Raw genomic sequence first — 25,656 nt, forward strand, 5'->3', positions numbered from 1 at the left:
GCAGGCGGATTCTTAACCACTGCGCCCCCAGGGAAGCCCTGACAGTTCATTTTATCCTCAATACAAGAGTACACACACATTGACAAGAAAACTCTAATAACTCAATGAGAAAATTTCCTCAAAGAAAAAATAAAAACGATTAGTGTGTATATGTAATTATATTTTAAAGTGTTTGGATTACCCAGTAATTGAAAAAATTAAAAATTAAAATAATAAGCAATATTTTCATCTATTAAATTAGAAAAACATTTTAAAATTCTAACATTCAGTACTGGCAGGAGTGCAATGAAATGGGCAATTTTATATATTATAGTGGGAGCATAAGTTGATATAACTTTACTGGAAAGTGATTTTGTGAAATATGTCAAGACCCTTAAAAATGTTTATATACTTTGGCCTACAATTCCATATCTAAGGATTCAACAGAAATAATCAGAAATGAGTACAAAGATTTGTGCACTGTCTCCTTTTTCATAATGTCAGAAAATTAGAAACAACCAAAAAATCCAAAATTAGGGAGAAGTTTAAGTGAACTATTATGCAGCTATTAAAAATGAGGTATTTTGCATGAACACAAGAAAATACCTAAATATATTGTTAAAGGGGAAAAAAGAACATTACAAAATTGTGTGTAAACTATTGTTTCAGCTATGGAAAAATGCATGTATATATTCAAAAACTAGAAGGAAATATATCAAAAGGATGACAGTTACTCCTTCTGGCTGTGATTATGTGATTCTTATTTATAGTACTGTATATGTCCCAAATTTTCTGTTGTGGTTCTATATTTACTGTTATAAATCAATACAGACTAATACGAATTTTTTGAAACAATAAATGCCAATGTGCATAGCATAGAGTCTGGCTTATATCAAACATTCCATAAATATTTGGTAGATAATGGAGGGAAGAGAAGGAGATTGATGCACTTCAAGGATGACTTGCTAGTGAAATTTCTTGATTTTAAAAAAGAAATAATTATTCTACAAATGAGGAAATTACAACCTGGAGGTTTTTTGGTGACAAATTTCAAGAAAAACTTTAAAAGATGATAATAAAGTGGTTCCATACTTCCTGAAAGCAAAGTAGATAACATGCTACCTTGTCTGTATTCCAGGTCGATATTCTGAAGGAGAAATACATGGGGAAGAAACAAGTGTGGAAGAAAATGGTAAATAATTTTATCTGAGTCTGAAAGAGAAGCTAGGTTCTAAAAAGATCCCTGGTGAAGAAGTGCTTTTCATTCACGCTTTAGGACATGCCAAGTGACTGACGTCCAAACAGGAAGAGAGAATGTATGGAACCCATTCATTTTTCATCCAGAAATTGTTTGTGGTTTCTTCTGTGCCAGGTGTTACTAGGGGTAAGGTCCAGGAGATGCAACAGTGAACAGTATGGATAAGTTCCCTGTCTAAAGGGAATTTATGGTCCAGGAGGGCTTGGTGGGATGCAGACAAGTCTCAAATGATAAACTGGTTAGTCACCAACCATCTATTAATCCCCAGATGAAATAGAAGTGATTCTGTAAATAAAACAATGGTAAGGTGAACCGTATCCCCCCAGAGATAAGCCTGAGGACTCAGGGGTGGTTGAAATTTGGCTGAGGATAACTTGCTTCGCTTTCGCTGTTCTCTGGCTAGCTTTCGGTTTACAGATGGAGGATGCAACGCCGACAGGGTCTTGGAAATGGCTCCAGAAACCTGCAGTGTCTGGGGAGCCGGGGACAGGAGAGCCTTGGGAAGTTTCCTGTGCAAGTGTCTTTTAACCCTGTCCATCTTCCCACAAACTTCACTAAGGCCTCCACTCCTCATGAGGGCTTTTGGAGTGAACCTTATTCTTAGGAGATTTGAATATGGGCTGAAACTGGCCTCAGGTGGGTCTTAGGTAAGAGCCAGGACCCAATGAGACCCAGTCCTGTTTGTGTCACAGACATTTGGAAGGAGAGATGAGTACAGTGTGTTGGAATACTTAACATTTGTAGTTTGTGTTACCTTCTGCTAAGTTGAATTCTTCTAAACCCATTTCAGTTAAAAGATTTCGTTAGGCCAGATTTCTACATTTGAGGGCTGACTTTTTTTTTATATAATTCTGTTGTGACCCAAGACATAAATTCTTCTTTGATGTGACCCTGAACTTAAGGATGTTAATTCCCTGATTTTGAGGGAGCAAAATGTACCTAGTGTTACAGTCAGAGAGATGGAGGAATCACAGAGCAGGGTCGTTAACCACTTAGTGGGACGGTGGAGTCCAGGTCTGTCCCCAGCTTACAGATTCAATAACTCTGTTCCCGTCAGTGCCACCTGGATGCCACCAGCTGCTCAGACAGTGGGTCTCAACTGTATTTTCAAGTTGCAATACTGGTGGAGGAAAGGATGGGGAAAATCAAACCGGCAATTCTTTGATAAGCTTAAAATGTTTTATTTCAACTTCTAGATTGTTAAATAGGATTTAAAAAAAAACCCTCTTCCTACAGAGAATCACAATAGGAAAAGAAAAGGGAAATCACACCGAATGTTACCGTTCACTGGGAGTAATAAAATGTGGGATTTTTTTTTCCCTCTTGTCCTAAAATTGCTCTGAGGACCAAAATACCTACCTCTTACATTCCCCATTCAGGAAGTCACCAGGAACTAACCAGCTTCTCAGGACTTCCTGATGGTCAACACTTCTGAGCTGGCTCTACTGCCAGCTACAGCCCCAGTCCCATTTCCAAACTAAGAAGAGGCTTGCAGGTCCTAAGCTTTGTGGAGATGCAGTTAGTATTCATGGTGGGAGGCTGTAACAGGAGACTGGAGCTGGGCTGTGTTCCCTTTCTATCCACCCAGGACAATCTCCTTTCTAACCATCTCCAAGTCAACTGATTAGGGACTTTATTTTATTGTTTTAAAATATTTATTGGGCCTCCCTGGTGGTGCAGTGGTTGAGAGTCCGCCTGCCGATGCAGGGGACACGGGTTCGTGCCCCGGTCCGGGAAGATCCCACATGCCGCGGAGCGGCTGGGCCCGTGAGCCATGGCTGCTGAGCCTGCGCGTCCGGAGCCTGTGCTCCGCAACGGGAGAGGCCACAGCAGTGAGAGGCCCGCGTACTGCAAAAAAAAAAAATAAAAAATATATATATATATATATATATATTTATTTATTTATTTATTTTGGCTGCAGCGTGTCTTAGTTGTGGCATGAGGGATCTTCCTTGTGGCATGCGAGATCTAGTTCCCTGACCAGGGATCGAAACCCGGGCCCCCTGCACTGGGAGCGTGGAATCTTAACCGCTGGACCACTGGGAAAGTCCCTGATTAGGGACTTTACATTTACAGAATCCCTTTTGCCACATAATGTGACATAATCACAGAGGTGACATCCCATCATATCTTCAGGCTCCACTCACGCTTAGGGGGCTGGAATCTTGGGGACCAGCTTAGAATTCTGCCTGCCACAGAGGGGAAGGGGTTCCTTTAATCCCCACAGCCAAGTCAGGGCGAGAGTCCTAAGACAATCACTCATAAAGATTGGGGCTCAGCAAAACGGGGAATTAGACTCTTGCTAGGGTGACCTCGTAGTTACCCCCAGGCCACGAGGAGCTGAGCAGGGTAAGAAGGTCACAGTGAGCATTCTGGGGGCCAAGGAGCATGGCACAGTGTGTCCTTCCCACTGAGGTTTGGGGACAGACTTGAAAGGCTTGTGACCTGCCAGGCTGGAGATTTCAGAGCGGTCCCTTCCCTCGGGCTTGAAGGGCTGCAAGCTCAGTGAGCCTGGAGGGAAGATGGGGCAGCTCCACCCACCCCACTCTCCAAGTCCGTCCAAGCGTGTGGAAGGGGACCTTCCAGTTCTTGGGGCTCTATGTGCGGGAACGTACATTACCCCAAGGGCAGAACCAGCAAGCTGCTGGGGGGCCGATGGGCCAGGCGACTGAGTTTGAGATGGAATGCCTAGGACTGAGCCTTTAAAAAACCTTTTGTTAATTGTGGTAAAATGTACATAGCATAAAATGTGCCATTTTAACCATGTTTAAGTGTACGGTTCAGTGCTATTAAGTGCATTCACAGTGCTGTACAACCATCGGCATTATCCATCTGCAGTACTTTTCCATTATCCCAAACTGAACCTCTGTCCCCACTAAATCCTCACTCCCTTCCCCAGCCCACACCCCTGGCGCCACCGTTCTGCTTTCTGTCTCTACGATTTCGACGACTCTATGGACCTCCTATAAACGGAATCACACAGTATCTGTCCTTTTGGGACGACGTCTTTCACTTAGTATGTTTTCAAGTTCATCCATGTCATAATATGTATTAGAATTTCCATCGTTTTTATAGTTCAGTAATAATCCTTTTTATGTATAGACCATGCTTTTTAAATCCATTCTTCTGTGGTGGACCCTTATGTTGTTTCCATGTTTTGGCTATTGTGAATAATGCTGCAGTGAATGTGGGTGCACAAAAATCTGTTCAAGTCCCTGCTTTCAGGGATTTTGGGTGCATACCCAGCAGTAGAATTGCTGAATCGTATGGTGATTCCATGTTTACCTTTTTGAGGACCCACCATACTGTTACCACAGTGGCTGCACCCCACCTGCAACACCTGTATGCGGGTTCCAATTTCTCCACATCTTCATCAACACTTGCTATTTTCTTTGTTGTCGTCATTTAATGATTAGAATTGAATCTTAAATACAAAAATGAGACTGGTCTAATAACCCAAAATCTTAGGCAGATTATTAAATCTGGCCAGTCTGATCGCTGGTGGGAAATGGGGATTCAGCAGAGAGCAGCTGCTGACAGCAATGAAACCATCCCGTGCTTACATCCCCAGCAAGGTGAGAATCCTCTGTAAACCAGTTACAGGAATAGAGTTCTTTTTCTTAAAATGCTTACTAGCTTTGAAAATGATTCACGTAAGAGCGCAGCAACCTAAATACATTTACTGCCTTCTTCATTCCACCTCCATTCACTTCCTAAACCCTGGCTGTCCGGGTTCTACTCCCACGACTCTTTTGAAGCTGTCTTCTCTGAGTTCTCGTCCCAGCTTACAGGCATCTAGGAGCTTGGACTGTCCATTAAATAGTATTTAATTCCCAAAGTTGAGTCTTTAGCAGAGTTCACTCTGCTCTCCTTGGGCAAAGACATTCATCACCCTGCTCTCAAATATGACTTCTATGACCATGACCTGAACAATCTTCACCTCTGGGCATTGTTCATTTCATTTAACAAGCTGAGTGCCTATCCTCACTGTGGTCAGGAACCTTGTTTTGAATTGTCTGCTGGGCATCTCATTAAATTTAAATTCATTCATCCATCCATCATCCCTATTGGGTTGTGAAAGGTGAGGCTGTCTGCTTAGGATGCTTGAGTTGAGAGAAGTATAGACACACACACAAAAAAGTTAAACCATTCTGCATGATACAGAAACAGGAGTAATCCACGGGTATCTCAAGAAGGGGGTCGGGATCCTGAAGAAGGAAATGGAAGAGTCTAGAGGAATGGGGGTGGGGAGGGCTAGCTAGAAGCATGGAAGAAAACCAGGGCCTGTGGAGAGATGAGGATATAAAACATTCTCTGTGTCGAAAGCGATGGGACTTGGAGAGCGCAGCGATGTCTGATGTTGGATTTGAAGTGTTTGCACACCGTGTGGTAATTCTCCCTGCTGCTCCCAAACCATGTAACGCCGGCAGTGCTTTGGGGGAACGGAAAGGGTCATATCCCATGATTTCAGGAAAGCAAGGACAGTTAAAGCGGGGCTGGGAGTAATGGTTTGGAGTCAGAGGAAAGCAGGGAAATCGGTGACAGTGTGGATGAGAAGGCAAACCCATGTGTTCTTGGATATGTTAGAGAAGTAGATGAGAGTATTCTAGATTCAGCTGTTAATGACTGCATTTCATTTTGTTATTAATTGAAACAGTGACCTCAGGAAGTTGGAGGCCAGGGAGTTGCCTGGATTATAGAATCTTCACGAACAAGACTTGACCTGGGGCACCAGGTGCCTGTTCTTCATACATGTTAACATCCTTATGGGACCAGTGACATGTGTTTTTCATGTTAAGTGTTTGGCCCTCATCTTTTGGGCTCATAATCTTCTCTCTCAGATCCCGACCTTCTTTCTTAAGCTCTTTTCAAGGCCTGGAGGGAATTTCCAGTGGTTAGGACTCTACGCTTCCACTGCCAGGGGCCCGGGAACTAAGATCCCGCAAGCTGCATGGCATGGCCAAAAAAAAGGCCTGGAGCCCCTCTTGCTCACATTTCAGGGGTATAAATAATAACAACCCTTATCTTTATACCATTTCATGGTTGACAAAACATATTCACACACATTTAATCCTCTTGACAGTGATTATTCCCGTTTTACAGATGAAACTGAGGTTCAGAAGTGTTCAGTGACTTTGCTCAATCTCACTTGTGTAGTAAGTGACAAAGTGGTTGTTCTAATCCACTGCTCTCTGCTTTTGACCAGAGCTGCCGTTCCTGTGTCTGTGTTGACCGGGTGTAGCAGTACTATTTCATGCATTTTCTCTCTGTAAAGCCAATTAAGGAATTTGTGCTCATACTGTTGACTATTTTCAAGGTTATTAAATTAGTATTGGGGGAAAGTACAAACTTTATGAGAGTTTTAGGAATAGTCATAAACACGAGAAATGTGGAAATCTTGTCTTATAAAATATTCATCTGAGTGGAGTCAGCTGAGGAGTTACTGAGAGGGAAGGCTACAGGGATGACAACAAAATAGAAGCTGTGTCTCAGCTAAAGGTTGAGAACGACATAAAAATCCATTATTTCGATGGAACGTGCCACAACATTTTCCCGAAGTGTTCCATAAAGAATTACTGGGGCTTCCCTGGTGGCGCAGTGGTTGAGAGTCCGCCTGCCGATGCAGGGGATACGGGTTCGTGCCCCGGTCCGGGAAGATCCCACATGCCGCGGAGCGGCTGGGCCCGTGAACCATGGCCGCTGAGCCTGCACGTCCGGAGCCTGTGCTCCGCAATGGGAGAGGCCACGGCAGTGAGAGGGCCGCATATCGCCAAAAAAAAAAAAAAAAAAAAAAAAGAATGCCAAATGCAAAGTACTATTATTAACTTGAGAAAAGATTCTGTGCTTCCACGTACCAAAGAAATCCAAACAATAATTCCACGAGTAAGGCTAACCTACCTAAAGCATCACCTCCTCCAACACAGAGTAAAGTCCTTCATTCAGGCAAGGCCACAGAAGCTACAAAAAGATAAGGCTACAGGCTCATGCTGCCCAGACTTCATTTTTTTGGCCATCTTCACGTCTTCCTTTGGTTTTATTTGGAACCCCTTAGCCAGGCTGACAGAGGTGACAAAAATAGATTCAAGACCCTGCAGGTGAGGGGCAGAGCTGGCTGGGGAAGGGACGCAGTCTGCTTCACGCTGACTCTCCTGGGCAGGACAGATGGCCCATCCCTGCAAAACCTGTATTATGGTGGGAGAATAATTACGCCCAACAGGGTATCTAAATATGTCCATTTTCCAGCATCTATTTGAGGGGAATAGGGGTAATTGATATCCAAACAGCTCCATAATAGGTTTTGAGTTTTGTCTCCCATCAGCCCATTTCCCACATTTACTAAAAATAGCAAAATTAATTAATTTTCATTGGCTTTCCCTTCCCCTTCCTCTCCTGGGAAGAAGTGCTTATGAGCACTGAAGAGGAACAGGCCTGCTTAGATTCATAAATTGAATAGTTGAAGCCATTGAGGTCTGACTCTAGAGCTAAATTCATCTGATCTAATCAGCAGAGGGCAGAACGAATAACAAGCCATCCTGACTTAACATTGCGTTAAAATGTTGTGTTAAGAAATTCCAAATGTTGGAGCCATTTCTAAGAGGGCCACATAATTTTTCATTTCATAAATGCATTTACTAAAAGATGCCTTTAAGTTGTAAGCTCCTTTTGTGCGTTAAGAATATTCAGATTACACACAAGACCACTTCTGTGGCTTAAAAGCTACATCTATAGCTCTGGTCCTATAGCAGTTTTCACACCTCAATGTCAAAATATTTTTCAGATACTAATTCATTAACTAGATGACATTATATATCCCATTTTCAGGAGGAGAAACTGAGGTTCCAAGAGAACCTGAAGAAGGACATGGTTCTTGCTCCCCCATCTGTGGCTTTCTTCAGTAAAAGGCCTTTGCAAATTCAAGGACACTGCCCAACAGGTGGAGTGGTTATAAAAGGAGGGTATTATTACAATAAGGTGGTAATAGAATAACACACTGTAATTTTTAGCAAAATAGTTTTCAGACAATTGAAGAAAGCCATAAACATTGGATTAGGGAAATAAAAAGCTATTTAAATATATTTTTAAAATATATAGCCTTTGTCCTCTGGCCCAGCGAAGACATACCTGTAGGGTGGCATTGGCCGGACATCTTTAAATAAGTGAAAAAGTATCTAGTAACAAGAACTGTAGCATCCGCGGAGCCAAGGCTGTGTGGTATGTCAGTGCCAGCTGTGGGCTGACCACCGCCCTGGGGTCTGATCACTATCTCCTGGGCACTGTCTGCTCTCTGAAGGCCTTCCATTTCACCAGTGAATACTGTCCTCTGGGGACAGAGCCTTCTTGGCAGCCATTTCCAGATTGTGAAGTGATGACCCAGTTCTCTTAGGAGACAAACTGGGAGGAAACCGTGGATGTCGGGTGGAGGTAGGAAGGCACGGGGCTCCTCCAATCCTGCTGGAGCAGCCCCTGAGCTTCAGAGACCCGCCCCTCTCCCCAGGCTTTGCTCACTTGGGCACAAGCCGGTACATCTTTCGTGGGAGATCAGAATGGAGACTTCTTTTCTTTTTTTTTAAATTTTATTTATTTTTTTATACAGCAGGTTCTTACTAGTTATCCATTTTATACATATTAGTGTATATATGTCAATCCCACTCTCAGAATGGAGACTTCTGACCCTGCTCTTGTTAAGATGCTGAAGTCAATTACTCACTATTAGGCCATTGAACTCTCTCCTTTTGTTTTTTCACAAGTGGGACAGGACCATGAGGCGTGGCATAACAGAACCTGGGGATCTATTGTAATAATGACTCAATTCCTTTGTTGCTAATAAGTGGACAAGTTGCAGCGAAGCCCCAGTTTGTGATGTGTGAACGCTGCCCACTAAAGGCCCCTCAAGCAGAGGCCTGCTCACACACGCCAAGCTCAGCCCAGACTCCTCAGCGCTGCATTCCTCTGTTTGGCCCCCAAATTCCCTCCTCACTCAGACCCTTGTTGCCTCTGTGGCCTGAATGCTTCCTGAACCTGCACCCTAATCTGCCAGAGTTGCTCTCATTCTGGACCCTTAAAGATCTTGCTGGTCCTTGAAGCTCAGCTTGAGTGTGGCTCCTTCATGGAGATTTCTTGCACGTCCCCCTGAAATCCCCACCTACTCCTTTCTCTCTCTTTTTTTTTTGCCGTAAATATATATTTCTTTTTTTTTAAATCAAAGTATAGTTGATTTACAATATTGTGGTAGTTTCTGGTGTACAGCAAACTGATTCAGTTTTATATATGTGTGTGTGTGTGTGTGCGTATACATATTTTTCAGATTCTTTTACATTATAGGTTATTACAAGATATTGAACATAGTTCCCTGTGCTATACAATAGGTCCTTGTTTACCTATTTTATATATAGTAGTGTGTGTATGTTAATCCCAACCTCCTAATTTATCCCCCGCCCCCCTTTCCTCTTTGGTAGCCATCAGTTTATTTTCTATGTCTGTGAGTCTGTTTCTGTGTTGTAAATAAGTTCATTTGTATCATATTTTAGATTCCATATGTAAGTCATATCATATGATATTTGTCTTTGTCTGACTTACTTCACTTAGTATGATAATCTCTGGGTCCATCCATGTTGCTGCAAATGCATTATTTCATTCTTTTTTATGGCTGAGTAATATTCCATTGTGTATGTATATCACATCTTCTTTATCCATTCACCTGTCAGTGGACACAGGTGGTTTCCATGTTTTGGCTATTGTACATAATGCTACTGTGAACATTGGGGTGCATGTATCTTTTCAAATTAGAATTTCCATCTTTTCTAGATATTTGCCCAGGAGTGGGATTGCTGGATCATATGGTAGCTCTATTTTTAGTATTTTTAAGGAAGCTCCATCTTTCTTTCTCTTTCTATAGCACTTGAAACATTCTGCCTGGTAGCGTGGTTGTCTCTACCCCCATCTAACTGAGCATCCACCAGTGGGTCGGAAGATCTTTGATCTCTTAGGAGCCAGGCCCATGCCTTCTTCCCCCTGAGCCCCTGGTGCATGGAACACACCATTTTGAAAATTACACTTATTTGGAGTAGATGGAAACCGAATTGAAGGGGGTTAAGGAAGAGACAAGGGGTCAAGAGGCGGAGGCAGAAGGTTGGTGGCCAAAGGCAGGAAGCAATAAGATGACTGCTCAGAGGGCAGCAGGGTTGAGTGCTGCTTGTCAGCAAGTGTGATGGACCCAGTGTGAGGAGAGCATGCAGTGGGAGGTTGCAGAGAGAGACGGGCTAAGTCCTGTGTCACTGATGCGTGTTGCTCTTCACGAGGGCTCACAGGAGCTTGGGGAATGGCCAGAGCGCTAGCCTCTCAGAGCATCACGCCTTCAGGGAATGCACTATAACAAACAAAATGCACGGTCAGTGTTCTTGGAATAGCTGAACGGTAAGAGTGCAGGTGCTGAGGAGGGGAAAGATCACAGCGTCCAGGGCAATCACGACAGAGGAGACGGTTCATGGTCCATCCCGGGGGTTCCCTGTGGAGGTGACCAGGGCTGTTTAAACCACACGGCTGGGTTCTGGATCAGAGGATCCCCCAGGCCGCAGGAGACATTCCACTCGGCCTCACGCATCCTCCAGCTACAACAGATGAACCTCTCACCTATTTTTAAGGATTCCCAGGAGAGGGGATTCCGCTCCCTTCTTTTGCAGGGAATGGAAAGAGCACGGGAAGCTTTCTTTCCTGGGTTCACTGAGGCCGTGTCTGTGAACGTCTCGAGGCTGCCTGGATAGTGTTTTGTGAGGTCCTGATTCAAGGAGGGTGTGTCAGGCTGCTGTCTGGTCCTGGATGCTCCGGGAGTTGGGAAGTGGAGGGGACACTACCGTTTGCTGGAGCCACTGAGTGATGTCACTACGTATAGAAGTGATGTCACACACATCATCCCAAATTGAGGAGCCAGGAGTCAGTGCTGTGCCTCTGAGGTGGGAGAGCCAACTTCAGGACACTGGTCCACAAGAGACCTCCCAGCTCCACATAATATCAAACGGCGAAAATCTTCCAGAGATCTCCATCTCAACACGAGCACCCACCTTCACTCAACGACCAGCAAGCTACAGTGCTGGACACCCTATGCCAAACAACTAGCAAGATAGGAACACAACGCCACCCATTAGCAGAGAGGTGGCCTAAAATCATAAAAAGTCTGCAGACACCCCAAAACACACCACCAGACGTGGATCTGCCCACCAGAAAGACAAGATCCAGCCTCACCCACCAGAACACAGGCACTAGTCCCCTCCACCAGGAAGCCTACACAACCCACTAAACCAACCTTAGCCACTGGGGACAGACACCAAAAACAACGGGAACTACGAACCTGCAGCCTGCAAAAAGGAGACCCCAAACACAGTAACATAAGCAAAATGAGAAGACAGAAGAACACACAGCAGGAGAAGGAGCAAGATAAAAACCCACCAGACCTAACAAATGAAGAGGTGATAGGCAGTCTACCTGAAAAAGAATTCAGAATAATGATGGTAAAGATGATCCAAGATTCTATTTCCCAGATCCAAAATCTTGGAAATAGAATAGACAAAATGCAAGAAACAGTTAACAAGGACCTAGAAGAACTAAAGATGAATCAAGCATCGATTAAAAACACAATAAATGAAATAAAAAATACTCTAGATGGGATCAATAGCAGAATAACTGAGGCAGAAGAACGGATAAGTGAGGTGGAAGATAAAATAGTGGAAATAACTGCTGCAGAGCAAAATAAAGAAAAAAGAATGAAAAGAACAGAGGACAGTCTCAGAGACCTCTGGGACAACATTAAACACACCAACATTCGAATTATAGGGGTTCCAGAAGAAGAAGAGAAAAAGAAAGGGACTGAGAAAATATTTGAAGAGATTATAGTTGAAAACTTCCCTAATATGGGAAAGCAATACGAGACTTTGAGAAACATTAAAATCAAGAAAACATGGGCTTCCCTGGTGGCGCAGTGGTTGAGAGTCTGCCTGCTGGTGCAGGGGACATGGGTTTGTGCCCCGGTCCGGGAGGATCCCACATGCTGCTCCTGGCCGCTGAGCCTGCACGTCCGGAGCCTGTGCTCCGCAGTGGGAGAGGCCACAACAGTGAGAGGCCCGCGTACCGCCAAAAAAAAAAAAAAAAAAAAAAAATCAAGAAAACATGACACTACCAAAGGAACATAGTTTTCCAGTAACAAACCTCAAAGAAATGGAGATATGCAAATTGCCTGACAAAGAGCTTAAATGGATAGACAGTGGAGATTATCATCCCTTTTTTAAATAGGTCTTGTATAATGGGTTTCAATCCTTAAAAGCCCTATTCTAATTTATATAGTGCTGTATCAACTATTTTAACTAGGTGTGAGGGGTTATTTTTGCAAGCCAAGTGCCATAGCTTTAATTTAATTTAATTTATTACTTATTGGGCCAGAGTATCCACGCCCACTAGGAGATATTTTAGGACAAGGACGCTATATAACCATGGGAAATTTAAGCAAGGCAATAGTTCTGATGGTTAAGATGAGGAATACCTAATTTTCCTCTATTTTATATTTGGTAACTCCCCTAAGAGTACAGGGAGACTTTTATTTAAATTTAGTCAAATCTCCATGTAGAGGGTACCTTGTTTAAATGCAGTAGGATCCCCAGTTATAACTATACCTTGAGTCCTAATATTAAGTCCATGAAAGTTTGTCTGTTGTTGTAGACAATTTAGAACCTACATGATAGAAGTACAAAACCTTTTTTTTGGTTTGTTTTTCAGTTGTATAAAGTTTAAGCTGTGACAAAGTAAGAAAGTGGCATGGACATATATACACTACCAAATGTAAGGTAGATAGCTAGTGGGAAGCAGCCTCATAGCACAGGGAGATCAGCTCGGTGCTTTGTGACCGCCTGGAGGGGTGGGATAGGGAGGGTGGGAGGGAGGGAGACGCAAAAGGGAGGGGATATGGGAACATATGTATATGTATAACTGATTAAATTTGTTATAAAGCAAAAAATAAAAATAAAAAATAAAGAAAAATTTAAATAAAAATAAAAAAATAAAAAAAGAAAAAAAAAAAAAAGTGATGTCACTATGTATAGAACTTACCTCCTGCTCTCTGGACTCTGAGACCACCCCAGCAGCGAGGGTGGTGGGATGAGGCGTGGGGTCAGGATGCAGGGATGCGAGACTCTTTTCCAGAATCAGGTGGAGTCACACAGCCCAGAAAGGAAGGGCTGAAAGACCTGGAGTTGCTTTTCATGAGGGGCCTCAGAATGATGCCATTCCTACAGCCTGGGGGGCAAAGAGCTGCAAACCCTGACTAAAGGCCATTCTTTGAAAGGTATGCAACCCAGGTAATGAAACGTGAAATAGAAAGCCGGAGGGGTGGCCCCCATCAAAGATCTGGGCTAATGCTGCCACTCAGATTATATCACTTTGGGGACTGCTGGCCATTTCTGCTCTTAAGGCTTCCCTGGTTAAAGAGGAAAAGATTGAAAAGAAAAAATTATGGACCGTGGGATGCAAAACTGAGTTGAAAAATTGAACAAAATCTTCAGTGTGGCGTCCCCAGACGGAGCCCTGTGTCTTACTCAATCTCGGATCTTGATTCCTCTCGTTTTTGTTTTTAGTACCTTAATACAATCAGTGGCCCAACACAGGGACAATATTGGAAGGTCTCCTGTTGAGTGGACTTAATGCTCCCCCAAAAGTGAGTTATTTCACTACTTAGAGTCTTGCTTTTCCATGTGCAAAACTGGGGGTTGTGCTAGCCATTGCCTCCTTGCTCAAAAAACCATCAGGAACATTCAAGTTGAAAACAATATTCAGGTTCTCAGTAAGTATTTGTTAAATTGCCAGCTCCAACATACTTACTAGAAGTGGGAACTACAGTGACCTGAGACTTAAGTTCCCCTTTTTAACTTTTGAGGTTGGAGGGAACTACTTATTGCTTTTTATGAAAAAAAAACCCCATTCATTTTGCTCATTAAATTGTTATAATTTTCTTTTTAATAATAGGTCTGTAACAGGTAGAAATTCCCCCAAATTGTGGAAAGTATGGCTTCTCCTCTCACTATAATTTTGGTAATTATAGCTAACAGCCATTCATTTAGTTGGCATCATTTGGGAGAACCGAAACATTTCTTGGAGTGTCTTCATTGTAATAGTTAACGTTTTGATAGAATCTCTTCAAAATCCATTAAACATCCTTTTATCTTCCTAAACATTGTCCACTGGATACAGCTTAAAGGTTATATTCCTCAGGGTCATCATACCATTCCTGTCACACTGAAGTGTAATGAGGGCGTCATCACCGAGCTGCTGTGTTGGTCTTTTTGCCCTGTGGCTGAATGATCATGTTTTTAGGAATCTTGTGTCTACTTGGTGCCATTGCCTGTTTTTGTCAATCTATCTGCTTTGAGTGCTATTCACTTGCTGTGGGCTGGGAGAGCAGATATAAAGCTTGCTAGAATATGTCTATAGCTGCATAAAATCGGCTCTGAACTACTCTTTGGTGAAAAAAGGTACAGTGGACATTTGTGAATGCCATCCCAGCTTGCATTACACCTTTCCAATCGTCCCTGATTTCTTTTTTTTTTAACTTATTTTATTGAAGTATAGTTGATTTACAATGTTGTGTTAATTTTCACTGTATAGCAAAGTGATTCAGTGTACGTATATATATTCTTTTTCATATTCTTTTCCATTATGGTTTATCACAGGATATTGAATATAGTTCCCTGTGCTATTATGGTATGACCTTGTTGTTTATCCATTCTGTATATAATAGTTTGCATCTGCTAATCCCAAACTCCCAATCCATCCCTCCCTCACCCCCCTCCCCCTTGGCAACCACGAGTCTGTTCTCTATGCCCGACAGTCCCTGGTTTCTATTCAGGGATTCGTGTGTTTCTACCTGGGGATCCAAGGTTGGAGCACTTGAGCTCAGCTAAGCCAATGAGCACATTTCATTCCCCTAGGCATGTGGTTGGCCCAGAGGTGAGCAATGGACCCACGCAAGTCTAATCGGAGTGCTCTCATCATCTTTAGCTCATGATGCTCTTTCTTGGACATGAAAGACGAAGCATACAGACTGCATCTATGGGCCGTCATCTTGCCACCATTAGGGAGTCAGCTTTAGCACGAGGCTGATACCAAGGAAGGCAGAATGGAGAGAAGAATCAAAACAATACTTTGGTGACACCCCCTAACCCCTGAAGCAACCATTGCTTAAAGCTCCTTCTACTTACGAATGTTTTTAAATTGAAGTATAGTTGATTTACAGTGTTGTGTTAATTTCTGCTGTACAGCAAAGTGACTCAGTTACATATATATATTCTTTTTTATATTCTTTTCCATTATGGTTTATCTCAGGACATTGAATATAGTTCCTTGTGCCCTATGCAGTAGAACCTTTTTGTCCATCCATTCTATATGTAATAGTTTGCATCTATTAACCCCAAACTCCCAGTCCATCCCTCCCCACCTCACTGCCCTTTGGCAACCACAAGTCTGTTTTCTATGTCTGTTTGTTTCTACTTTGTAGATAGCTTCATTTGTGTCTATTTTAGATTCCACATATAAGTGATATCGTGTGGTATTTGTCTTTCTCTTTCTGACTTACTTCACTTAGTATGATAATCTCTAGGTCCATCCATGTTGCTGCAAATGGCATTATTTCGTTCTTTTTTTATGGCTGAGTAGTATTCCATTGTATATATGTACCACATCTTCTTTATCCATTCATCTGTCGATGGACATTTAGGTTGATCCATGTCTTGGCTATTGTGAGTAGTGCTGCCATGAACATGGGGTGCATGTATCTGCCTATGGATTTTTAAAATGAGACTTTATATGATAAATTTCCTTATTGTGTAAGCCACTTTGAGTCAGCTTTTCTGCTATCTACATCAAAGAGAGTTCTAACTGACTGATAATGGGAAATAATTTAGTACTTGGACTTGATAGAAGATCTATTTTGGTACCTCAGAATATATCATTGGTACACTTTGTGGTAATACATGGGTGCGCACTTATTCTTTAAAGCGTACATACGCATTGTATGCACTGTTGTATTATGATATTTCACTATTAAAAAGAAAATAGGGCTTCCCTGGTGGCGCAGTGGTTGGGAGTCCGCCTGCCAATGCAGGAGACACGGGTTCGTGCCCCGGTCCGGGAGGATCCCACATGCCACGGAGCGGCTGGGCCCGTGAGCCATGGCCGCTGAGCCTGCACGTCCGGAGCCAGTGTTCCGCGGCAGGAGAGGCCACAATAGTGAGAGGCCCGCGTACCGCAAAAAAAAAAAAAAATGAAAATAGTTAATACCATTATACACCCATCTAGGCAGAATAACCAATAGCATTCATTCAAAAATATTTATTGAATGTCTATTATTTGTCAGACACATTCTGGGTCTTAGGGATATAGTTGGGGAACAAGAAAAAAAATCCCCATTCAAAAGGATACAGTTGAAAAGCACAGAGGATCTATAGGCATGCCAGGTAACGATGTGTGCTATGGGAAGAGTGAAGAAGGTTAAGGGAGGGGTGAACAAGGGCTGTTATTTTAGGCAGCATGGCGGGGAAGCCTCTCTGATGAGGTGACATATGAGCAGAGACCTGAAAGAAGTGAGGGTGAGCCTTGCAGATATTGAGGGATTCAGAAGGAGCTCTCCAGAACAGTGTGTGCAGAGGTCCTGAGGTATGAGTGGGCTTGGAGCGCTCTGGACATAGCACGGAGGCCAGTGGTCTGGAGTGCAGGGACTGGGGGAGTGGGTGTCAGAAAGACAGCCAGGAGCACAGCCTCATATACAATGTCAGGGACTCTGATTACCTTCAGAGAAAGGTGGGGTCTGTCTGGAGGATTTTGAAGGCATATTAGGATCTGACTCAGTATTCAAAAAATCGCTGTTGGGTGCGGAGAACAGTCTGTAGAGACTAAGGACATGGCGTGCTTTGATGTTGCTTGCTTCAGCAGACTTCTATTTCTTTTTTTTTTGGCTGTGCAGAGCGGCTTGTGGGATACTAGTTCCCCGACCAGGGATCGAACCTCTGCCCCCTGGAGTGGAAGCGGGGAGTCCTAACCACTGGACTGCCAGGGGTGTCTCTCAGCAGAGTTCTAAATAGCAAAAAAGCACTGACCTGAAAGCAGACAACGCACAAGTTATTGCATTTTATTTTTGCCCCCAGAGTCCTTCGGCACTGTGGGGTCTGTCCTTCTGCGGGATGCCGTTCTCCCTGAGTGACTAGGGAGCCTGTAAATACAGCCGGAGTACTGGGAGCAGATGATGACAGTGGTGCCTATGACTTTGCAGAACGTGAGAGTCCCTGCCCTGGCTGTTTGATAACCTCTAACCTCTGACCTCTGACCTGGGAGGCAGCCCTGGGCAGCAGAAGCAGCAGTGAGTCTGAAACCTATGGCCCTGCTGGAACCCTGGACTCTGCTTCTTCTCTTCTGTCAGACACATCTATACCTTAGCCCATGGGCTCGTTCTCTGTAAGATGATTTCAAAATGAACACAACGTAATGTTCTAGGAGTTAAAATTAAAAACGCTCACTTAGAGACTTCCCTGGCGGTCCAGTGGTTAGGACTCTAAGCTTCCACTGCGGAGGGCATGGGTTTGATCCCTAGTCGGGGAACTAAGATCCCACATGCTGCGCAGCATGGCCAAAAAAAAAAATGCTCGCTTAACCTAGCTAGATTCCTCTACTTTCCAAATGGGAGAGGGCAAAGAGAAGAGGTTGAGAGGGCATGAATAACTCTCCAGATGATCTCTGAATACTCCTTCTGTGGAAGGATTAAGGGCTCTTTTGAGGCATCCGGCCAAAATACCCCCCTGTAGTGTGGCATTGAAATTAACTAATGAGATAAGCCCCCTGTTTTAGTTTCCTGTCTTTGGTTATAATTGCTGCTGCAGCCTTGCTCATCATTTCCTGCAGGTTTTCCTTCTCTGGCTGTGATAAATATTAATGCCTTTAATTTTTCATTCCTCCCTTCAGCCTGGGATTCTGTGAAGAGTGAGATTTTCTTGTTCTTTAGGCTGCCTTTCTCAGCGATGAACAATTTTCATTTTCTACAACAGATCTTCCTAGGTTAGTTTTTTTTTTTTTTTTTTTTTTTTTTTTTTTTGCTGTACGCGGGCCTCTCACTGCTGTGGCCTCTCCCGTTGCGGAGCACAGGCTCCGGACACACAGGCTCCGCGGCCATGGCTCGCGGGCCCAGCCGCTCCGCGGCATGTGGGATCCTCCGGGATCGGGGCACGAACCCGTGTCCCCTGCATCGGCAGGCGGACTCTCAACCACTGCGCCACCAGGGAAGCCCCTCTAGGTTAGTTTTTAATTCAGACCTTCACTTTGGTTTTTCTTTGACTATTTTAAAAAGAATGAGAAGCCTACAACAGCCAGAGCTGAATCCAGGGCTTCGAAGCTCATCATGGTCTCTTTATCATTGTTTTCTCTCAAGAGTTCTTAACCTGAGGGTGTCAGTTCCCTGTGATTCTAGGCAACGTTTTGTATGTTTAGAAAGATGTGGTTTATTTCGCCTAGAAAAGATGTCATAACTTCATCAGGTTTTCAAAATATTCTTACTAAAATAAATTTTTTTTTTCCTAAGGCTGTTTCACTTTATCATTCATGTGTTCTCTGGAGTAGCACTCTTTTTTTTTTTTAATGTTTGCATTTTAAATTAATTAATTAATTTATTTTTGCTGTGTTGGTTCTTCATTTCTGTGCGAGGGCTTTCTCCAGTTGTGGCAAGTGGGGGCCACTCTTCATCGTGGTGCGCGGGCCTCTCACTATCGTGGCCTCTCTTGTTGTGGAGTACAGGCTCCAGACGCGCAGGCTCAGTAGTTGTGGCTCACGGGCCTAGTTGCTCCGCGACATGTGGGATCTTCCCAGACCAGGGCTCGAACCCGTGTCCCCTGCATTAGCAGGCAGATTCTGAACCACTGCGCCACCAGGGAAGCCCCAAAAATAAATTTTAAAACATTCAGAAACCCTGCTTAACCATTCTGGGGATCATTGCTTTGGGCAAATCTAGTGACTAATCCTTGTGATACATGGGAACAAACATAATCATATCTTCTAGAGATTGTAGGAAAAAGGTTCTCTCCTCTCTTAGAAACACAGGGCATTTGAACCAAAAATGATTACCACTTCCCCACCCCTACTTCACTGCACAGATGCAGAAATGAATTTCTCCAATCTCACAGCACGGGAGTGGCAGAGCTGGGACGTGGTATTCTGTTTACTATCCACGTTCCACCAGCAGCAAGGTGACATCTAGCACTCCCTAGTATTCCACTTCCCAAACTCTTCTCTCTTTATTAAGGTACACTAGTTTATTCCCTCCAATGAAAACAATTTCATTCCAAGTACCAAAGTAATATTTAGTAATTGACAAGAAACCTGACAAATCCTATAAAGGGTCTGTATGTCATAAACTGGAGAAATCATTTCTTGTCCTTCCCAGCCTACAGAGGACATCCCTGTGCTTTTTTTTTTTTTTGGCCACACCATGTGGCATACAGGATCTTAGTTCCCCGACCAGGGATGGAAACCCCGCCCCCTGCAGTGGAAGCGCAGAATCTTAACCACTGGACCCCCAGGGAAGTCCATCCCTGTGCGTGTCGTGGACTCCAGCCATTGCATTGTTAGTTATCTCTTTGTATCCATGCTCCCCATCTCCCCCGGGATTTTCGGGGCCTTGAAGACAAGGACCTTCTCTTGAATGCTTTTATATTCCAGAGAATCTAGCACTCAGGCCCGAGCACCATTTGTACATTCCATTGCACTTTTAGGACATTGTCTAGGTGTCACCACTGTGGATCATAATTCCTAAGCTCAGTGCCTTCAAGGGTGTGGCAGGTAATGAAGCAGAACAAGTGTAGGGCCATAGGGACAGTGGAAACAGCAGAAAACTGGGAAATTCGTGCCCCATCAAAATTAAAAATTAAAAAAACAAACAAACTTCAGAGGGCAAACTTCCAGCTATCGTGACATGAAAAGGTCAGTAAATCCTCTCCTCCCCAGACAGTATGAAACTGGACAATATTGTCAGAACCAACCATTTCTGTGCTTTGGAAATTGGTCAAAGGCAGATAACAAATTGAGAAGCATTTACTCAAGAAAAGTGGATAGAGCTTCAGGCAAGAACTGGGTCTGCAGCCTTTTTGTCTGGTCTGTTTCCATCCCAGCCCTCTTCCCAGTTTTGTCCACGGTTCTATCAACAAGGGGCTGACCAGAAAGAAATACCAAGTTTACTGCCAATGGGGTCAAATCAATTTTGAGCAGAGGGTGAAAAGCTACAGCACTGGCGGCAACAGAGCACTTGGCAGGAAACAAATGGGGAAAACTCACATCTCTGCAAGTTCGAGAATGTGCTCCTGATTGGGGTAAGTGGTGAACCAACTACATATTTAACAGAAAATCTTGGAATGGGGGAGCCAAAGGGTTGAGATGGGCTCTCCACACATCCCTGCTGGCTGGGCAACTATGCACATGTGCAGGAGAGACCCAGGAGAGCCCGGGAGAACGTGAATGCTGTTTCTCCAGGACCTAGCACAGTGCCTGGAATATGGGAAGTGCTCCGTTTATGTTGAATCGATGAATGCTAGCTGCCACATGCGGTATATCTGTCTATGAGTTGCCTTAAGTGCTTTTCAGAACAAGACAGGGTATAAGTAAACACATTAATTAAAAACTAATATTATTATTAAATAATATATGTTGGGAGAGGGCTCAGGAGAAAGGAGCCATTAAATACCTGAGAATCCAGATACATGCGAGCAAATCCAGGGGAAAGCAATGGACATGGTAATGGACAAAGCATTTGCTCCCCTGGAAAAGCTCTTTCCCTGACACCCTAAATACACAGGCCTGACTCTTGGTACTTTTCTAAATGCAGGCTGGCTCCTTTGTGTTGAAATCTTGCTTAGGAGAAAAAAGTGTATGTAAAGTGCTTAACACAGTGTTGGTAATGAGAAAACTCAGGGGAAGTGTTTGTTTTTAGGAATGTTATAATAAGGTCTTCTGGACATTCCTCCTTGATCCAGATTTCATGGCTCCATATAATTTTGCCAGGAATGATAAAGACCCAAATGTTGGGCTTCCCTGGTGGCGCAATGGTTGAGAGTCTGCCTGCCGATGCAGGGGACACGGGTTTGTGCCCCAGTCCGGGAAGATCCCACATGCCGCGGAGCAGCTGGGCCCGTGAGCCATGGTCGCTGAGCCTGCGTGTCCGAAGCCTGTGCTCTGCAACGGGAGAGGCCACAACAGTGAGAGGGCTGTGTACCGCAAAAAAAAAAAAAAAAAAAAAAAAGACCCAAATGTTAAGACACCGCCCCCATTTCCAACTCTTGGTCTGTAACTTCCTTAGGGAACACAAGTAAAGCCCATTAGACCAGAAGTTTATTCAGAATTTGGGGGCTAATTCAGCCTGGTCCTTGGGCAGAAGACTGGCTCCATGTGTGCTTTGCTGCTCAGGGCTTGTAAGACCAGGAAAGGGATTCTCTTGAGGTTGGAACAGGGCCCAGGAGTATGTGAACGTTCGGGTACGTTGGGCTGGCATGAGTGAGTGATGACCCCAAATACACCCCCCACTTCCCTCCTCAGGGGACAGTGGCTTCTATTTACAAGGAGGCAATGAACTCCCAGGAGAAGAGACACCCAGCGGTGTCTGGTGGAAAGCACCCAGCTAGATTCCTGAAGAGCAGGGCTCCCTTGTTCAAGGTGTTGCCTGATAAGAGAGTCTTCATCATTCTTGGCAGTGTAGGCTTGCTCCTTTCCAAGAACCATAACTCCGATGATGTTAGGTGTATTAGTCAGCTCAGGCTGCCACAACAAAGCACCACAGGCCGGGTGGCTTAAACAATGGACTTTTATCTTCTCACATGTGTAGACTCAGTGTCCCAGATCAAGGTGTGGGCAGGGTTGGCTTCTCCTGAGGCCTCTCTCCTTGGCTTGTGGACGGCCGTCTCCTCCCTGTGTCCTCACGTGGTCGTCCCTCTGTACCTGTCTGTGTCCTCATCTCCTCTTATGTCAGGATGCCAGTCCTGTTGGATTAAGGCCCACCTATACAGCCTCACTTTATCATAATCACCTCCTTAAAGGCTCAACGCCAAATACAGTCACATTCCGAGGTACTGAGGGTAGGTCTGCAGCATAGGAGTTTTGTTATGATTCAGCCCATCATGTTAGGTAACCGAGGGGCAGGGGCAGGGGCAGGGGCAGCTTGAGGCTGTAACTTACTCAGCAAGATTGGAAGAAAAGAAGAAAGAGTGTACAAAGAGGGGCTTTGAAGGGAATAAGGGAATTAACATTTGTTTATTTAGCCTCTACATACACAGGCAATATCCTAGGTGCAGTTAATGAAATTTTGCAACCATCTTATAAGGAAATTATTCTTCACCTTTTTTTTTTGCGGTACGCGGGCCTCTCACTGTCATGGCCTCTCCCGTTGCGGAGCACAGGCTCCGGACGTGCAGGCTCAGCGGCCATGGCTCACGGGCCCAGCCGCTCCACGGCATGTGGGATCCTCCCGGACCAGGGCACGAACCCGTGTCCCTTGTATCGGCAGGCGGACTCTCAACCACTGCGCCACTAGGGAAGCCCTATTCTTCACCTTTTAGAAAATAGTGTTACCTTCCTTTCATCTTTGTTTTTTTTTTTTTTTTTTTTTTTGCTGTACGTGGGCCTCTCACTGTTGTGGCCTCTCCCATTGTGGAGCACAGGCTCCAGACGCACAAGCTCAGCGGCCATGGCTCACGGGCCCAGCTGCTCCACTGCATGTGGGATCCTCCTGGACCGGGACAAGAACCCGTGTCCCCTGCATCGGCAGGCAGACTCTCAACCACTGTGCCACCAGGGAAGCCCTCATCTTTGTTTTTAAAATCTTATTCTGATGGTGGTGGTTGAATCTGTGAAAAAACTTAAATTCCAAATGTTCAAACTCGTTTTGACGTTCAGCTCTTCTCTTGGATCCTCTGAGCCCTGGCAGAAATGTATATGAGCCTATCAGCTGAGCATTAGATTATTTCCCTGAAAAGCAATGAAATACCCTTCAGCATCCCTAAACGCTGGCCTGATCCCACCTGGACATCAGGGGACTGCAGTTTGGTGTGGTCAGTTGTGTGAGGGGTAAGCCTGGGGTTGTACATGTGTGTACCTTTGTGGGGGGGTTGGGAGGAGGGTGGGAGAGAATTTTCTGCTGAATTTTGTCTGACTGAATGAATAGATAAGAGATCTACCTCTTAAATGAGACGCTGAGCATTTTATTCCTTCTTCACCCTTTGTCCTACACAGACACAACGTATCCTACATGATACACCCGGACACCAGCTACATGGTTTGAGGGGGCCAGTGCAAAATGAAAATGAGGGGGTCTCTTGTTCAAAAATTGTTGCTGAACTAAACTTGGATCCGTTTGCCTGACGCGCAGCAAAGCCAACCCACTGACACCGGGCTGTGGGGAAGGAGAGTGCAGCGTTTATTTCAGGCTCCAAGCAGGGAGTCCAGGCAGCTCATGCTCAAAAGGCCCGAACTCCCCCATGGCTTTAGGGGAAGGGATTTTAAGGGCAACGTGAGGGAGAGGGTCCCCAGGTGCATGATCAGCTTGTGTATGTCCTTCTGATTGGTTGGTGGTGACGTAACAGGGTGGTATTTCGGGAGTTAACATCATCAACCTTCTGGTTCCAACCAGTCTGGGGTCTACCTGGTCAGCAGTTTCCACCTGGTGGAAGTTTTGGCATCTGCAAAACAACTCAAGGACATGGCTCAGGATGTTATCTGTAGCTCCTGAGGAGGAGCTAAGGGTGCTTGACTTTGTTTTATGGCTAAACTATTATTATTTTGTCTTGCTCGACTGCTTTCCCTTGTTTCTGCATTTTCTCACTTTTCTGATAAAATTTGCTCTCTGGAACTTGGGGAAGGTCTAGGAAGCTAAAGCTTTTCTACAAAAAAGAGGTGGGGGGGCTTCCCTGGTGGTGCAGTGGTTGAGAGTCTGCCTGCCGATGCAGGGGACACGGGTTCGTGACCCGGTCTGGGAAGATCCCACATGCCGCGGAGCGGCTGGGCCTGTGAGCCATGGCCGCTGAGCCTGAATGTCTGGAGCCTGTGCTCCACAACAGGAGAGGCCCACGTACCACAAAAAAAAAAAAAAAAAAAAGAGGTGGGGGACATAGGGGTCTGCCCCGGGGAAAGTCTCGCAGGGTCCTGTTCGGTTTCAAGATGATGAATAAGTTTAAGATGGTGACAGCCGAGCTTGAACCCAACCATGAGATCCTTCTGGGTGGGGGCCCTGGGGGGCTGCCCAGGTCACACACACGTGAGGCCGACCCTCTGACCCTGCCACTTGTCTCCTGGGGTCATTGGACCGAAGGGGACCCTCCTGGTTAATTATTATCCCTCTCCAGATGAGCAGCTGATACTTTGTCTTCACTTGCAGACTCTCCATCCCTCATCCCTAGTTACCATGGACGCATTCTCATCTGGCTTTCCCACGAGAAAGGAAAACCCGCCTCTGGCTCCAGGTATTCCTGTTAGTCTGCTCAGCACTGGGGAGGCGGATGGGGCTTGGTTCCCTGGTCATAGCTGACACCCCTCTGTCACTCTCCTCCCACCCGGCTCCTCCTCTCTGAGGCCCCCAGCCTTCCCGGACTCTGCCTGTGGTGGTAGAAAAGTGGGAACACCTTTGGAATTTTATCATTTCCATGGCACTGAGGCTGGCAGGATTGCTGGTGCATGTTTTCCGGGCGGAGTCCTCTTCTGTTTCTTCTCCAGCCAACCTTTCTTGGCTGAGGGGGTTCTGAGTGGTTGGTGGAGGTGACTCAGCTGGCAGTGCTGGGTGGCCAGCCCTTCGCCGTTCCCCTGAGCACAGGCTCCTTTGTCCTGGCCTCACACAGACCTACTGACACCACGGCTCAGCCTGCTTCTCTCTTCCCTACTCTCCTCATCCTGATTCCCTTCTTTGCTGGCTTCTCATCAGCATGGCTGGTGGGCATTTGTACCAGCCCTCAGGTTGCTCCCAGGGCCTTGCAGATATCAGGGTGCTTCATCCTACCACACTCAGGTTCCTGAGAGGTACCCCCAGGATAGTCAGCAGCACTATCTTTATACCCCCAGCTCTTTTCAGTGAGCCACCAAGATGCTTCCTGAACCTAAGGGGCCAGCCCCATCCTTCTGAGGAGTGATGTAATGTAGCGGTGGTTATGGGGTAGCAGGGGTATACGGGGTGTGCACAATGGTAAACTGCCACTGTAAGAGGAAATCCTCTGCTGCTGTGCAACCCAGCTTCTGTCTCTGAACCTCAGAGATGACCTTGAACTCTGAGGAGCCCAAGGGGTAGTGAGGGCCTGAGAGCCATAGGGATACCTGGGCTGGGAGTCAAGGAACCTGGGTTCCGGTCCTCTGTAGCAGGCAGAATAATGGTCCCC

The sequence above is a fragment of the Mesoplodon mirus genome (genome assembly GCF_964341445.2).
Source record: "Mesoplodon mirus genome assembly, chromosome: 4".
NCBI lineage: Eukaryota > Metazoa > Chordata > Mammalia > Artiodactyla > Ziphiidae > Mesoplodon > Mesoplodon mirus.